This window comes from Somniosus microcephalus, chromosome 4, assembly GCF_052327205.1.
Source record: "Somniosus microcephalus isolate GS21.2 chromosome 4, FLI_Smic_1.0, whole genome shotgun sequence".
Classification (NCBI taxonomy): Eukaryota; Metazoa; Chordata; class Chondrichthyes; order Squaliformes; family Somniosidae; genus Somniosus; species Somniosus microcephalus.
The window spans coordinates 128116336-128130946 of NC_140990.1; positions in this window are offsets into that span (position 1 = coordinate 128116336).

Below are 14611 nucleotides of genomic sequence, written 5' to 3' on the forward strand. Positions count from 1 at the left end.
TTTGGAATCAAGATCCAGAAGGGTAACCAGGCAAACAACATCTAAGAAGTTAGTAACTTCCTCAAAAGTTCAACCAAGTTAGTGAGAACAAACCTTCTTTTTCTGAAACCTTTTGAGATTCTCCAATATCCCATTCTCTGTCGAGGTGACCGTACAGTGTTTCACTGATGATGCGTTTAACTGAAGTGAAACTAATGAGCCTGTAATTTCCCGATACTCACATTTCCTTTATTAAGTCTTGGAAACACATGGGCCTCTCACCAGTCCACGGAATAATTCCAGGCCTAGCGAATTGTCCACTATGTGAGCATGGAGCCCACGGGGCACATTGCCATTTCTTTGAGTGCCCTTGCTTGCTCATGTCAGGCCAGCTGCCTGGGCAGTACTGACATCCTTCTACACCGTGCTAAACCCGGATAAACTTTGTCAATTTTAACTGTAGCTTTATCGCAGCCATTATTACCACAGCGATCCACTAAAGAACTCTACAATACTGAATGTAGCCGGGATGAATTAGACAAGTCAACACTCGATGTAACCGTTTAGAACTGGATCTATCTAAACTGAATATAACTGTGCTGAACTGAACCTGTCCAAACTGAATGTCAGTGTGTTGAATTGGACCTGCCCACACTGATTGTAATTGTGGTAAACTGGACCTGTCCACACTGAATGTAACTATGCTGAAATGGACCTGTCAACACTGAATGTAACTGTACTGAACTGGACCTGGCCACACTGAGTGTAACTGTCTTGAACTGGAGCTTTCCACATTGAATGTAAATGCGCTGAGCTGGAACTGTCCACACTGAATGTAACTGTGCTGAACTGGACCTGTCCACACTGAATGTAACTGCGCTAAACTGAACCTGTCCACATTGAATGTAACTGCTGAACTGGAACTGTCCACACTGAAAGTAACTGCGCTGAACTGGACCTGTCCACACTGAATGGAACCGGGGTGAACTAGACCAGTCTACACTCGCTGTAACCGTGCTGAACTGGACCTGTCCAAACTGAATGTAAATGTGCTGAAGTGGACCTGTACAGACTGAATGTAACTGTGCTGAACTGGATCTGTCCACACTGAATGTAACTTTGCTGAACTGTACCTGTCCAGAATCGATGTAACCTTCCAGAACTGGATATGTCCACACTGAATGTAACTGTGCTGAACTGGACATGTCCACACTGAATGTAACTGTGCTAAACTGGACCTGCCCACACTGAGTGTAAATGTGCAGAACTGGACCTGTCCACACTGAATGTAACTGTGCTGTAATGGACCTGTCCAGAATCGATGTAATCTTCCAGAACTGGACATGTCCACACTGAGTGTAACTGTGCTGAACTGGACCTCTACACACTGAGTCTAACTGTTCTGAACGGGACCTATCCACACTAAATGTAGCAGGGATGAATTAGACAAGTCCACACTGAATCTAACTCTGCTAAACTGGTCCTGTCCACACTGAATGTAACTGTGCTGAACTGGGCCTGTCCACACTGAAGGTAGGCGGGATGAATTAGCCTCGTCCACGCTGAATCGTAGGACACTGAGGAATGAAGAGGAACAAAAGGGCCTTGTAGTGCAGGTCCAAAGAACCCTGACGGTATCAAGCCAGGTAGATAAGGTGGTCAAGAAGGCATATGGAATACTTGACTTTATTTGACGAGGCATAGAATATAAGAGCAGGGAGGTTATGCTTGAACTGTATAAAAGAATAGTTTGGCCAAAGCTAAAATACTGTTTGCAGTTCTGGTCAGCAAATTACAGGAAATATGTGATAGCACTGGAAAGGTTACAGAGGAGATTTACGAGTTTGTAGCCTGGACTGGAGAATTTTAGCTATGATGAAAGACTGGATATGCTGGGTTTGTTTTCTTTAGAACAGAGGAGGCTGAGGGGAGACCTTATTGAGGTACAGAAATGAATGAGGAGCTAAGATAGTGTGGATAAGAAGGACCTATTTCCCTTAGCAGAGGGGTAAACAAACAGGAAGCATATAATTAAAGTAATTGTTAGGATATTTCGTGGAGATTTGACTGGAAATGTCTTCATCAGAATATGGTGGTGATCTGGACATCTCGGCCTGAAAGAGTGGTGGAGGCATAAACCCTCAACACATTTAAAAATTGCTTGGATGTGCACTTGAAGTGAGGTAAATTACAGGGCTACGGGCCAAGAGCTCGAAAGTGGGATTAGGCTGGATAGCTCTTCGTCGGACAGCAAGGACACAACGGGCCGAAATGGACTTCTTCCGTGCTGTAAATTTCTATGATTCTATGATTGTATGAATGTAAATGTGTTGAAATGGACCTGTCCACACAGAATGTAACTGCTGAACTGGACCTGTCCACAGTGAATGTAACTGTGCTGAACTGGACCTGTCCACACTGAATGTAACTATGCTGAACTGGACCTGTCCACACTGAATGTAACTATGCTGAACTGGACCAGTACACACTGAATGTAACTCTGCTGAACTGGACCTGTCCACACTGAATGTAACTCTGCTGAACTGCAACTGTCCACACTGAATGTAACTCTGATGAACTGGAAATGTCCACACTGTGCTGTGGAGGAGGGTTTAAACTAAAATGGCAGGGGGTTGGGAACCTGAGCAGGGAGACAGTGGAAAGGGAAACAAGGATAAAAGCAAAAGGTAGGAAGGAGAAAAACAAAAGTGGCAGTCCAAGAAATCAACGGTTTGAATCAAACGTGGCCACAGTAAATAATAATTCTAATAGGTCTAAGAGCGTTAAAAACAAGCCTGAAGGCTTTGTGCCTTAATGCGAGGAGCATTTGTAATAAGGTGGATGAATTGGCTGTGCAAATAGAGGTAAACAAAAACGATTTGGTTGGGATTACAGAAACGTGGCTCAAGGATGGCCAAGACTGGGAACTCAATATGCAGGGGTGTTCGATATTCAGGAAATATAGGCGAAAAGGAAAGGGAGGTGGGTTAGCATTACTGGTTAAAGAAGGGATTAACACAATTGTGATGAAGGATATTAGCTCTGATGATGTGGAATCTGTATGGGCAGAACTGAGAAATGCTAAGGGGAAATAACGTTTGTGGGAGTGGTATATAGACCTCCAAACAGTAAGGCGGAGGTTGTGGATGGCATTAAAAGGGAAATTAAAGAAGCGTGCAATAAGGGCACAGTAGTCATCATGGGTGACTTTAATCTACATATAGATTGGGCCAACCAAATTAGTAACAAAACTGCGGAGGAGGAATTCCTGGAGTGTTTACAGGATGGTTTCCTGGACCAATATGTCGAGGAACCACCCAGAGATCAGGCCATCTTAGACTGGGTATTATGTAACGAGAAAGGATTAATTAGCAATCTTGTTGCATGAGGGCCCTTGGGTCGGAGCGATCATAATATGATCGAATTCTTCATTAAGATCGAGAATGAAGTAGTTGACTCAGAGACTAGGGTCCTCAATTTAAATAAAGGAAACTATGATGGTCTGAGGAGCGAGTTGGGTAGGATTGATTGGGGAATGGCACTCAAAGGGTTGATGGTGGATAGGCAATGGCAAACATTCAAAGACCGAATGGATGAGCTACAGAATTTGTTCATCCCAGTTTGGCATAAAAATAAAACAAAAAAGGTGACTCAAACGTGACAAACAAGCGAATTAGGGATTGTATAATATCCAAGGAGAGGGCATATAAATTGGCCAGAAAAAGCAATAATCCTGAGGATTGGGAGCAGTTTAGGATTCAACAAAGGAGGACAATGGGAGTAATTAAGAAAGGGAAAATAGAATGAGAGTAAGCTTGCAGGGAACATAAAAACTGACTGTAAAAGCTTTTACAGATATGTGAAGAGAAAAGGATTGGTGAAGTCAAGCATAGGTCCCTTGCAGTCAGAATCAGGGGAATTTATAATGGGGAACAAAGAAATGGTAGACCAACTAAATACATTTATTGGTTCTGTCTTCACAAAGGAAGACACAAATAACCTCCCAGAGATGCCAAGGAACATAGGGTCTGATGAAAAGGTGGAACTGAATGAAATCAGTATTTGTAGGGAAATGGTGTTAAGAAAATTGATGGGACTGAAAGCCGATAAATCCCCAGGGCCTGATAATCTACATTCCAGGGTACTTAAGAAAGTGGCCCTAGAAATAGTAGATGCATTGCTGGTCATCTTCCAGAACTCGATAGACTCTGGACCAGTATCCATGGATTGCAGGGTAGCTAATGTTATCCCACGATTCAAAAAAGGTGGTAGAGAAAAAGCGGGGAATTATAGACCGGTAAGCCTGACATCGGTAGTGGAGAAAATGCTAGAGTGCATTATAAAAGATGTAATAGCAGAGCACTTGGAAAGCAGTGACTGGATCGGACAAAGTCAACATGGATTTACAAAAGGTAAATCATGCTTGACTAATCTACTGGAATTTTTTGAGGATGTAACTGGTAAAATAGATAAGGGAGAATCAGTGGATGTGGCGTATTTGGACTTTCAGAAGGCTTTTGATAAGGTCCCGCATAAGAGATTAGCGTGCAAAAGTAAGGCACATGGGATTGGGGGCAAGGTATTGACTTGGATAGAGAACAGGTTGGCGGACAGAAAGCAAAGAGTTGGAATAAATGGGTCATTTTCCGAGTGGCAGGCACTGACTAGTGGGGTACCGCAAGGATCCGTCCTAGGACCCCAGCTGTTCACAATATATATTAATGATCTGGACGAGGGAATTGGATGTAATATCTCCAAATTTGCAGATGACACAAAGCTGTGTGGGGGGGTATGCTGTGAGGAGGATGTCGTGAAACTCCATTACTATTTGGACAGGTTGGGATACTCGGCAGAAACATGGCAAATGCACTATAATGTGGATAAATGTGAGGTTATCCACTTTGGTGGCAAAAACAGGAAGGCAGATTATTATTTGAATGGCAATAGATTTGGAGAAGGGGAAGTGCAAAGACACCTGGGTGTTCTTGTGCACCAGTCGCTGAAGGTAAGCATGCAGGTGCAGCAGGCGGTTAAGACGGCAAATGGTATGTTGACCTTCGTAGCAAGAGGGTTCGAGTACAGGAACAAGGATGTCTTGCTAAATTTGGACAAGGCCTTGGGGAGACTGCAACTTGAGTATTGCGTGCAGTTTTGATCTCCTTACCTGAAGAAGGACGTTCTTGCCATGGAAGGAGTGCAGCGAAAATTCACCAGGCTGATAACTGGGATGGCAGGAATGACGTATGAGGAGAGATTGTGTTGTTTGAGCTTATAGTCACTGGAGTTTAGAAGATTGAGAGGGGATCTCATCAAAACCGCTAAAATTCTGTCAGGCCTGGACAGTCTAGATGCAGGAAGGATGTTTCTGATGGCCGGGGAGTCCAGAACCAGCGGTCATAGCCTAAGGATAACGAGTAAGCCATTTAGGACTGAAATGAGGAGGAATTTCTTCACCCAGAGAGTGGTGAAACTGTGGAATTCTCTGCCACAGAGGGCAGTGGAGGCCAGTTCATTAAATATATTCAAGAAAGAGTTGGATATATTTATTAAGGCGAAAGGGATCAAGGGATATGGGGAGAAGGCAAGGACAGGGTACTGAACTTGGATGATCAGCCATGTTCTCATTGAATGGTGGAGCAGGCTCGAAGGGTCGAATGGCCTACTCCTGCTCCTATCTTCTATGTTTTTATGAATGTAACTCTGCTGAAATGGACCAGTCCACGATGAATGTAACTCTGCTGAACTGGGCATGTCCACACTGAATGTAACTGTGCTGAACTGGACCTGTCCACACTGAATGTAATTCTGCTGAACTGGACATGTCCACACTATATGTAACTGTGCTGAACTGGACCTGTCCACACTGAATGTATCTGTGCTGAACTGGACCTGTCCACATTGAATGCAGCTGTACTGAGCAGGACCTGTCCACACTGATTGTAACTGTGCTGAACTGGTCCTGCCCACACTGAATGTAACTCTGCTGAAATGGACCTGTCCACACTGAATGTAACTGTGCTGAACTGGACCTGTCCTCATTCAATGTAACTGTGCTGAACTGGACCTGTCCAAACTGAATGTAACTCTGCTGAAATGGTCCTGTCCACACTGAGTGTAACTCTGCTGAAATGGACCTGTCCACACTGAATGAAACTGTGCTGAAGTGGACCTGTCCACACTGAATGTAACTGTGATGAACTGGACCTCTACACACTGAATGTAACTCTGCTGAAATGGGCCTGTCCTCACTGAAAGTATCTCTGCTGAAGTGGACCTATACACAATGAATTTAACTGTGCTGAACTCGACCTGTCCAAACTGTATGTAGCTGTACTGAGCTGGACCTGCTGACACTGAATGTATCTGTGCAGAACTGGACCTGTCCACATTGAATGTAGCTGTACTGAGCTGGACCTGTCCACACTGAATATATCTGTGCTGAACTGGACGTGTACAAACTGAATGTAGCTGTACTGAGCTGGACATGTCCACACTGAATGTATCTGTGCTGAACTGGACCTATCCGCAATGAAAGTGAATGTGCTAAACGGGACCTGTCCACATTGAAGGTAACTGTGCTGAACTGGACCTATCCACAATGAATGCAACTCTGCTGAACAGGACCTGTCCACACTAAATGTAAATGTGCTGAACTGGACCTGTCCACACTGAATAATTCTGCTGAGCTGGACTTGTCCACACTGAATGTAGCTGTACTGAGCTGGACCTGTCCACATTGTATGGACCTGTGCTGAACTGGTTCTGTGTGCAATGAATGTAACTGTGCTCAACTGTACTTTTCCGCACTGAATGTAACTCTGCTGAACTGGACTTGTCGACACTGAATGTAACTGTGCTGAAATGTCCCACTCAGCACTGAATGTCACTCTGCTGAACTGGACTTTTCCACACTGAATTTAACTCTGCTGAACTGGGCCTGTGCACAATAAATGTAACTCTGCTGAACTGGACCCGACCAAAATGAAAGTAAATGTGCAGAATGGACCTGCCCACACTGAATGTAACTGTTCTGAACTGGACCTGTCCTCACTGAATGTAACTGTGCTGAATTAACATGTCCACACTGAATGTATCCGTGCTGAACTGGTCCTCTCCACTCTGAAGGTAACTGCTAAACGGGACCAGTCCACACTGAATTTAACCGTGCTAAATGGACCTGTCCACACTGAATGTAACTCTGCTAAACTGGAGCTGTCCACCCTGAATGTAACTCTGATGAACTGGACCTGTCCACACCGAATGTAACTCTGCTGAACTGGACCTGTCCACACTGAATGTAAGTATGATGGAATGGAACTGTCCACACCGAATGTAACTCTGCTAAACTGGACATGTCCACACTGAATGTAACTGTGCTGAACTGGATCTGTCCTCATTGAATGTAACTGTGCTGTACTGGACCTGTCCACACTGAATGTAGGAATACTGAACTGGACCTGTCCACACTGTATGCAACTGTGCTGATCTGGTCCTGTCAACACAGAATGTACCTCTGCTGAACTGCATCTGTCCACACTGAATGTAACTGTGCTGAACTATACCTGTCCACACTGAATGTAACTGTGCTGAACTGGTCAACTCCAAACTGAATGTAACTGTGATGAACGGGACCTGATCACGCTGAATGTAGCCGTGCTGAACTGGACCTGTCCGCATTGAATGTATTTGTGCTGAACTGGAACTAACCACACTAAAAGTAAATGTGCTAAACGGGACCTGTCCTCACTGAATGTAACTGTGCTGAATTGGACCTATCCAGACTGAATGTACCTGTGCTAAACGGGAACTGTCCCCACTGAATGTAACCTTTTTGAACTGGACCTGTCCACACTGAATGTAACCTTGCTATTTGGACCTGTACACACTGAATGTCACTGTGCTGAACTGGACTTTTCCACACTGAATATAACTCTGCTGAACTGGGCCTGTGCACAATGAATGTAACTGTGCTGAACTAGACCTGTCCAAAATGAAAGTAACTGTGCTGAACTGCACCTGTCCTCATTGAATGTAACTGTGCTGTACTGGACCTGTCCAAAATGAATGTAACTGTGTTGAACTGGACCTGTACTCACGGAATATAGCTGTACTGAGCTGTACCTGTCCACATTGAATGCAACTGTGCTGAACAGTTCCTGTATTCACTGAATGTAACTGTGCTGAACCGGTCCTCTCCACTTTGAATCTAACTGATTAACGGGACCTGTCCACACTAAATGTATCTGCACTGAATTGGACCTTTCCACATGAATGTAACTCTGCTGAATTGGACCTCTCCACACTGAATGTAACTCTGCTGAACTGGACCTGTCCACACTGAATGTAACTCTGCTGAACTGGACATGTCCACGCTGAATGTAAATCTGATGAATTGGACCTTTCCACACCGAATGTAACTCTGCTAAACTGGACATGTCCACACTGAATGTAACTCTGCTGAACTGGACCTGTCCACACTGAATGTAACTCTGCTGAACTGGACATGTCCACACTGAATGTAAATCTGATGAATTGGACCTTTCCACACCGAATGTAACTCTGCTAAACTGGACATGTCCACATTGAATGTAACTCTGCTGAACTGGACCTGTCCACAATGAATGTAACTGTGCAGAATTGGTCCTCTCCTCTCCGAAGGCAACTGCTGAACTGTACCAGTCCACACTGAATGTAACTCTGCTGAACTGGCCCTGACCACACCGAATGTAACTCTCCTAAATGTAAACTTTTTGAACTGGAACTGCCAATACTGAACTTAACCGTGCTGGACTGGACATGTTCACGCTGAATGTAACTGTGCTGAACTAGACCTGTCCACACTGAATGTAACCGTGCTGAACTGGACCTGTCCAAACTGAATGTAACAGAGCTGAACTGGAACTGTCCACACTGAATGTAACTGTGCTGAATTGGACCTGTCCACACTGAATGTAACTGTGCTGAACTAGACCTGCCCTCACTGAATGTAACTGTGTTGAACTGGTCCTCACCACTCTGACGGTAAGTGCTGAACTGGACCTTTCCACACTGAATGTAACTCTGCTGAACTGGCCCTGACCACACCGAATGTATCTCTCCTAAATGTAAACTTTTTGAACTGGAACTGCCAATACTGAACTTAACCGTGCTGAACTGGACCTGTTCACGCTGAATGTAACTGTGCTGAACTAGACCTGTCCACACTGAATGTAACCGTGCTGAACTGGACCTGTCCAAACTGAATGTAACAGAGCTGAACTGGAACTGTCCACACTGAATGTAACTAGGCAGAACTGGATCTGAGCACAATGAAGGTAACTCTGCTGTGCTCGACTTGTCGACACTGAATGTAACAGTGCTGAACTGGACGTTTCTGCACTGAATTTAACTCTGCTGAACTGGACCAGACCGCACTGAATGTTACTCTGCTGAACTGGACATGTACACATTAAATGAAACTGGGCTGAACTGGGCCTGTCCACACTGAATATAACTCTGCTGAACTAGACCTATCCACACTGAATGTAACTCTGCTAAACTGGACCTGTCCACACTGAATGTAACTCTGCTGAACAGGACCTGTCCACACTGAATGTAACTGTGCTGAACTGGGTCTATCCACACTGAATGTAACTCTGCTGAGCTGGACTTGTCCACACTGAATTTAGCTGTACTGAGCTGGACCTGTCCACAATGTATGTACCTGTGCCGAACTGGTCCTCTGCACAATGAATGTAACTGTGCTGAACTGTACTTTTCTGCACTGAATGTAACTCTGCTGAACTGGAGCTGTCCACACTGAATGTAAATCGGCTGAAATGTACCACTCCACACTGAATGTAACTCTGCTGAACAGAACCTGTCCACACTGATTGTAACTCTGCTGAACTGGACCTGTCCACACTGAATGTAACTCTGATGAATTAGACCTATACACACCGAATGTAACTCTGCTAAACTGGACATATCCACACTGAATGTAACTCTGCTGAACTGGACCTGTCCACACTGAATGTAACTCTGCTGAGCTGGTCCACTCCTCTCTGAAGTTAACAGCTGAACTGGACCTGTCCACACTGAATGTAACAGAAACACAACCCAGTAAACTGTACAACACCAAAAAATCGTACAGATGGGCCAAAAACGACACGGAAAAATACCAGAAAGCATTTAGCAATGAATCAACTCAAGCTCTCTTGGACACCTTTCTGGATAACATATACACTCACAATAAAGAAGGCGTAAACCAGGCAGTGAATAACCTGAACAATATTTTTGATAATTTGGCAACAAGGTCAAACTTGAAAGCTCGCAAGAACAAACTGAAAAGCAAAAACCATGAAAAATGGTTTGACCCAGATTGCCATAACATGAGGAAAAAACTTAGAAAAATATCAAACCAAAAACACAGACACCCAGAAAATGAGGAATTGCGCCTTACTTATTGTCAGACACTAACACAATACAGAAACACACTCAGAACCAAAAAAGAGCAATATATTAAGAATACACTCAGCTCCATTGAGGAATCCATTGATTCCAATTGTTTCTGGGACAACTGGAATACATTACACAAAAAACAACATGACGAATTGGCCATTCAAAATGGAGACACATGGGAAAACCACTTTGAAAAATTATACCAGAAAAACACACTAAGGCCAGAGCAACACCAAATATGCAAAAAACTGGAAAAGCTGGAAATGGCCATAAATGATAACCAAAACCAGCTAGACTCCATAATAACAGAAAAATAACTTTCTGACAAACTCAAGGACCTGCGACCAGGAAAAGCTTGCGGGGCAGATGGCATACTAAGCGAGATGATAAAACACACAGACGATAAATGAGACTGGCTATCCTAAAACTCTTCAACTTGGTTCTGAGTGCCGGTTACTTCCCTCATATCTGGAACAAAGGACTCATAACGCCCATATACAAAAGTGGGGACAATGCCGACCCAAATAACTATCGAGGCATCTGTGTAAACAGTAACCTGGGGAACGTATTCTGTAGTATCATAAACAAAAGACTTATAAACTTCCTTGAGGAGCACAATGTCTTGTGTAAAAGCCAAATTGGATTCCTGCCAAACTATAGAACATCAGATCATATCTTCACCCTACAGACCCTAATTGACAAACACGTTCATCAAAACAAAAGCAAAATCTACACATGCTTTATAGATTTCCAGAAGGCTTTCGACTCCATCTGGCACGACGGTTTATTCCTGAAACTTATCGAAAGCGGGGTAGGGGGAAAAGCATATGATGTAATTAAATCAATGTATACAAACAACAAATGTGCAGTTAAAATTGGAGACAAACAAACAAAATACTTCCCACAGGGGCAGGGGTGACGCAGGGCTCGCCAATCTCACCGACACTCTTTAATATTTACATAAATGAATTGGCAAAACTACTTGAACAATCTACAGCACCGGGCCTCACCCTATATGAATCCAAGGTTAAATTCCTCCTCTATGCAGACGACCTGGTTCTGCTGTCACCAACTAAGGAGGGTCTACAGCAGAACCTGGATCTGCTGGAGTCGTACTGCCAGACTTGGGCCCTGACAATAAATCCCCAAAAAACCAAAGTCCTTGTGTTCCAGCAAAGATCCAGACATCAGGGACCAAAAATAAATTTCACACTAGGAACAAACAAAATTGAACAAACCACTAACTACACATACTTGGGCTTAAAAATCAGTTCTACGGGAAATTTCAAACTGGCTGTGAATGAACTGAAACAGAAAGCAAGAAGGGCTTTCCATGCCATTAAAAAATCAATCCAAATAGAAATCCCAATTAGCATTTGGCTCAAAATTTTCAAATCAGTAATTGAACCAATTGCACTCTATGGCAGTGAGGTGTGGGGACCGCTAACACAACAAGAATTTGCAAAATGGGACAAACACCCAATTGAAATTCTACATGCAGAATTCTGTAAAAGTATCCTCCAGACTCAAAGGAAAACCGTAAACAATGCATGCAGGGCAGAACTAGGCCAATATCCATTAATAATCACTATCCAAAAAAGAGCCACCAAATTTTGGAAACACCTTGAAATGAGCAACCCCCAATGCTATCATTATGAAGCCCTGAAATGCCAAGAGAGGACCATAAAAAAGAATACCCTCAGTCAACTAGTCCTGGGACTCAGTGAAGTAATTACTAACACTACTAACAATAACCAGCCCCAGGACAGTGACAGTGTAACACAAAGAATTCGACCCAACACAATCGTCGATAAGCAAAAGGAAAAATATCTGTCATATTGGGCAGAAACAACAAAAACCCAAAGCAAACTCAATTGCTACTTGGCCCTAAACAGACAATACAACATGGCTGATTACCTGACCATGGTAAAGGACAGCAAACTGAGAAAAACCTTGAAAATGTACAGACTCAGTGAACATAGCCTGGCGATTGAAAAAGGTAGACACAGGCAGACCCGGCTACCAAGAGAGGACAGGATATGCTCTCACTGCAGTCAGGGAGTGGTGGAGAGAGAGATGCACTTCCTCACAGATTGAAGAAAATATCAGGGCATAAGGGAGAATTTCTACCCAAAATTCACAAAAATATGCCCGGAATTCAGAAATTTGAATGACGACCAAAAACTCCCATACCTACTAGGGGAAGAGAGAAATTGTGTAACACTAGCGGCACACTATGTTACAGCTTGCCATAAATAGAGGGACAACCACTAAATATAAGAAAAGAGTATATATAAATTATATGAAAGTATATTTATACATGCAGGGATATGTCTGTTTATACAATGTATGGATAAATCTGTATTTTTGTGTACAAACATGAATGTTTCTCGATGCTTTGGTAACATAAGATGTAACTTGTCATGCCAATAAAGCGATTTGAATTGAATTGAATTGAATTGAGAGAGGGAGCGACTGGGGGGAAGAGAGAGAGGGAGCGACTGCGGGGAAGAGAGAGACAGAGCGACTGGGCGGGAAGAGAGAGAGAGAGCGACTGGGGGGAAGAGAGAGAGAGCGCGACTGGGGGGAAGAGAGAGTGAGTGACTGGGGAAGAGAGAGAGAGAGCGACTGGGGGAAGAGAGACCAAAAGCGACTGGGGGGAAGAGCGCGAGAGAGCGACAGGTGGGAAGAGAGAGAGAGAGCGACTGGGTGGAAGACAGAGAGAGCGACTGGGGGGAAGAGAGAGAACGAGCGACTGGGGGGAAGAGAGAGACAGAGCGACTGGGGGGAAGAGAGAGAGAGCGACTGCGGGGAAGAGAGTGAGTGACTGGGGAGAAGAGAGAGAGAGTGAGCGACTGGGGGAAGAGAGAGAGAAAGCAACTGGGGGGGAGAGATAGAGAAAGCGACGGGGGAAGAGAGAGAGAGAGCGACGGGAGGGAAGAGAGAGAGAGAGCGACTAGGGGGAAGAGAGAGAGCGACTGGGGGGAAAAGAGTGAGAGAGTGACTGGGGGGAAGAGAGAATGAGCGACTGGGGGGGAAGAGAGAGAGAGAGCGACTGGGGTGAAGAGAGAGAGAGAGTGACGGGGGAAAGAGAGAGCGACTGGGGGGGAAGAGAGAAAGAGTGACTGGGGGGAAGAGAGAGCGACTGGGGGAAAGAGAGAGAGAGCGACTGGGGGGAAGAGAGAGAGAAAGCTACTGTGGGGTAGAGAGAGAGAGAGGGACTGGAGGGAAGAGAGAGAGAGCACGACTGGGGGGAAAAGAGAGAGAGAGCGACTGAGGGGAAGAGAGAGAATGAGCGACTGGGGGGGAATAGAGAGTGCGACGGGGGGAAGAGAAAGAGACAGCAACTGGGGGAAGAGAGAGAGAGAGCGACTGGGAGGAAGAGAGAGAGAGAGCGACTGGGGGGGAAGAGAGAGAGAGAGCGACTGGGGGGAAGAGAGAGAGAGAGCAACTGGGGAGAAGAGATAGAGAGAGCGACTGGGGGGTAGAGAGAGAGAGAGCGACTGGGGGAAGAGAGAGAGAGAGCGACTGGGGGGAGAAGAGAGAGTGAGAGCGACTGAGGTGAAGAGGGAGAGACAGTGACTGGGGGGAAGAGAGAGAGAGAGCGACTGGGGGGGGAAGAGAGAGAGAGCGACTGGGGGGAAGAGAGAGAGATAGCGACTGGGGGGAAGAGAGAGAGAGAGCGACTGGGGGGAAGAGAGAGAGAGAGCGACTGGGGGCACAGAGAGAGAGGGCGCCTGGGGGGGAAGAGAGAGTGAGAGCCACTGAGGTGAAGAGAGAGAGACAGCGACTGGGGGGAAGAGAGAGGAGAGCGACTGGGGGGAAGAGAGAGAGAGCGACTGGGGGGAGAAGAGAGAGAGAGCGACTGGGGGGAAGAGAGAGAGAGCGACTGGGGGGAAAAGAGACAGAGAGCGACTGGGGTGAAGAGAGAGAGAGCGACTGGGGGAAGAGAGAGAGAGAACGACTGGGGGAAGAGAGAGAGAGAGCAGCTGGGGGGAAGAGAGAGAGAGCGACGGGGGAAGAGAGAGAGTGAGCGACTGGGGGAAGAGGGAGAGAGCGACTGGGGGGAAGATCGAGAGAGCGACTGCGCCGAAGAGAGAGAGAGAGCGACTTGGGGAAGAGAGAGAGAGAGCGACTGGGGGGAAGAGAGAGAGAGCGCAACTGGGGGGAAGAGAGAGAGAGCGACTGGGGG